Here is a 4,368-nt window from a genome sequence, read left to right on the forward strand (position 1 = left end):
GCTGAAAATAGCATAGCGACGGCTCATGTACGTCATCTCCAGATTGTAGTTTAGGCAGCCAGAAGAATGAGTGGGAGTGTTTCAAAGAGGAAACAGTGGCATGCTAAAGGGACTCTGAAGAGTTCATTGTTTGTACGGGAACCAGATATACATCCGAATAAATAATTCACACATTTGGGGTGGGGCCGCAGTTATTCCCCCCCAAAAATAGCAAAGCTTTACAAGAAATTTAAATATAGTGAGTATAGTCTACATACAACATTTTAAATAGAAAAGTGGGAATTGGAGAATGTATATAATTGTAACATCTGTACACTACAGAACACTCATCGTTAAATAAAAATATATATAAATGTAATTAGAAGAACATAAGGATAGACAGACAGAGACATTTAATAATCCAGAGTGAAATACAGTAATGACTGAGGATTGTACTGTGTAACTGAGTGTGTGAATGACCTCTGACCATATACAGGTGATGGAATTAACAAAGTTATGAACTAACTTTGAACTCCAAATAATATGTCGGATACAGAATGATGTGGAAAACAATTTCCCTTGATGATGAATCAGCAATGTGCAGACCATCTTTTTTATCATATTTGATTTGCAACATGCCCAGAGGAATACAGTGCTGTTGGTTTGTTATTTTTTGCTAGCAGCAGGCGCCACCTACACACCAGAAACCTGGCCTCCATGTTGATTGCAGCTCCATTAACAATTAAAAACAATTATTTGTTGACCGCCCGGAGTCCCTATGCCCGGAGTCCCTATGCTCCTCACGTTTGCCTCTACACCAAACGTCTTTGCCGAAAATCTACAAGCTTAATATGCTTAAATTTACCCGCCTTCCTTGTCGCTTCCCCCATCGCTAGGCAAAGTTGAGATGTTATTGAAATTGAGGCTCAGATGAGGTGATATGAGGTGAGGGACGATAATATGATCCCTGATTTACTAGCATCCCTGATGATGTCATAGTGATGTCACGAGACCTGGGCACAATATATGGGGGCTTTCCCCATGTATGGGGATTTTACTATCATCCCTGATGATGTCATAGTGATGTCACGAGACCTGGGGCCTGTTTCACGAAACCTGGATTAACAAGTTTAACTCCTCACTCAGTGTTTGGGTCTGGAGTCGGGACATGTTCCGTGTCTGCGTGCATGACTCCAGAGAAACGGCTGGGACCCTCATGGATAGAAAGAAGCATGAGGTCAGTCCGCTGCCCCCAAGGTTGGCAGAGGAAGTGTAGCGCCCAGGATTCCATTCAGCGGTGCCCAAAAGGTAGATCGCGTTCTACCAGTAGATCCCAAAGGCTGTGCAGGTAGATCACATGACATGTCCCTAAAATATATAATCTATCACTTCAATTAAGGTGACTTGATTGACATCGAAACGGGCCTGTCAGCTCAAACCCATAATGCAATACATTGTTTTCAAGAGTGTTGCACACAAATATCAGTAGAATTACAAAGTTATATACTGTACAAGAAAACCTACCAATTCCATTTCTCCTGTCTATTTTCTGTTCCAAGTGTGTCTTATGTAACTATTTCCAGCAAAGGGATAATGATTATTTTGGTCAGTAGATCTTGTTGAGCTTGTCATTTTGAAAGTAGCTCTCATGTCAGAAAAGTGTGGGCACCCCTGGATAGGGTTCATCTGGTTAACTTGTGGTTTGGATTCTGTCTGGGACTTGAACTTGTAAGTATGAAACAACCATGGTGCAGTATGAGAATTCCACTGAAGTGTTTTTCAATGACGCAATTGCCTTCCAAACTCCCCACACCCTACATGCTGGCACAGAACCACATCCCATCCACCATTTGACCTCCCTGACTGTAGTTTCCCTCTCGGTTTTCCTCCTGCCTGCCTGAAAAATATTCAAACTGAGTGGACTGCACGCTTTCCATAAAAAAAGAAAAAAATAAATTCCCTTTGACCTCATTGAACTCGTTTTCACTGGATTCAATACCACAGGCAGACAGCAGAGGGCGGTATATTGGTTTCCATAAAGAGCTGCAGCCCAGATGGGTAGGCACTAGGCAGGGAAGCGGGCACGCGCACACACGCACACGGGGGAGTGTACATATGCACGTGTGTCTGTGTGTCAGTGTGTGTGTGTGTGTGTGTATGTGTGTCAGTGTGTGTGTGTGTGTGTGTGTGTGTGTGTGTGTGTGTGGGTGTGTGTCAGTGTGTGTGTGTGTGTGTGTGTGTGTGTGTGTGTGTGTGTGTGTGTGTGTGTGTGTGTGCGTGTGCGTGCATGCTTTTCTCATCATGTGTGCGTAGTAGTAGAACGTACCAGGGCTGTGTTGTGGGTGATTTGTTTGGTAAACAATGAGCCTGTTGCTGGGCAGATCTCTCTTCCAGAGGCTCCATCCATACGTGGTTCCATTCAGCGGCGTGGCGGAGGGAGCGGCGGCACAGCGGCCGTGCCACTGAGGAAACGAATGGCACAGGAGCCAACTGGAAAACTGTTCTCACGTCTATTGCTCAAAGTACACACACACACACACACACACACACACACACATGGAAACCTCACATGTCCCCAGTAAACTGTTACTTTTTTCAGAGTTTAAATTAAAAAATAGCAAAAGCACCAGATCTACAAGCTCGAAGAGTGGTGCGAATCATGGATGTGCTGCTTTCATGTAAAGCGTTGGTGTGAGCAAGTACATTTACAGAGAGACAAAACACACAGAAAGTTAGAAAATGGAGATTACAATGTAGGCATTCAGCAGACGCTCTTAATGAATCCAGAGCGATTTACAGTAAGCGAGAACAACACATTGTAAATGCATCAAATAGGCCTAGGTACATATAGTCATCAAGGATCATAAGCAAGCTATAAGAACCTAAGTTAACATCGGTCTAACAGTAGAATATCAGTAGAATGAACCTATGAGTATACATACAGTATGTCTACATACAATGCTGTCTAAATTGGGTGAGACAAGAGGTTTCTGTGCGACATTAACGATATACTGTAGCTCCCCTGGGTGGTCGTGCTCTCCTCCCCCATTTATTCATTTCTCATGCTGCTTCTTACTGCTCCCCCAGTCAGAGATGTGACCAGTGGAACTAAGACAAGCCTAGATACTCCATTCAATTCAATTCAAAGGGGCTGTATTGGCATGGGAAAACATACGCTTGCATTGCCAAAGCAAAAAGTGGAACAATACAAAACAAAATGTAAGTCAGAATATCCAATAGATCTATTTCTATGTACTGAGATCATTCAATGCAGCTAGTGCAGGAATACACACAATGTTACTCAAACACACGCACTGCAGCCACATCAGTCTGTTGAATTGCTTTTAAATTGTTCCAAAAATAAAATAAAATAGCAGATCTACAAGCTGTCCACAGCCCTACTCTGAGACAGAAATGGTGCTATCTTGTACTGATCATTAGTGGGGACCAATTATACGATGAAGATGAAGCTGAAAATGGTTAGCACGTCTTATATGCAAAGCGTACTTAATGAGAACAGCAAGATCATATTAATAATGCTAATTCTACCACCACCACTGCTGCTGCTGTCAATGCTAACACTAATAATAACCAGTAAGACGCTCTGAGGGCGAGGTTGTGTGCACGCATCCGCCTGGGTGACGGCAGAATGCATGGGCGAGCGCTGGCGCTTTGGCATGGGGGGTCAGATCAACATATGGAATGAATTCTGTACTGGCCATATATGGAGTGTGTCGAGTGTACAGGGTTATGTCAGAACAGGAAGGACGGGTGGGGGACCTGTTCGGCTACTTTCACATTTCTACTCTCTAAAAAAAAAGAAAAGGTGTTGGACATACAAGGTTTCCACCAGACCTGACAGCGACTATATATATGACAGAGGAGTTATGACGGAGGAAAAGAGAACTCCAGCAAAGGACACTTACTATAGTGGAAAATGTGTTTATTCATTATTTATCGCCATACTAAATCAAAAGAGTGCAGTGCTGGCAGAGCGTCTATACCCGCTTGAACTGGCTAATAAATAAAAACACATGCACGCCTGGGGAGGCAGCCAGCCACATCCAGGGCACAATTCACTACATCCAAACGTACTCCTCTGATTAATTAGCCGTTTATGTGCATGTGTGCGTGCGCACGCAGTGCACTTGGGTCAAATGTACACTATACTACTATACATGGGCCAAATGTCCCCAGACTCCCCACAAGTATTGTACAATTGAGAAATGGAAATGTTATTAGGACGATCTTCCTGGTCCTCACAAGAGAATGTGGTGTTTTATGGTTAAAAACAATTAGGCTTACAACTAAGAGCTTAGGTTATGCCTGATTTATACTTAGTTGTGCACCAGTGTCACACACACCATAAATCTGCACGATGTGTTGTGA

Source organism: Protomyctophum parallelum (assembly GCF_964188405.1).
Source record: "Protomyctophum parallelum genome assembly, chromosome: 3".
NCBI lineage: Eukaryota > Metazoa > Chordata > Actinopteri > Myctophiformes > Myctophidae > Protomyctophum > Protomyctophum parallelum.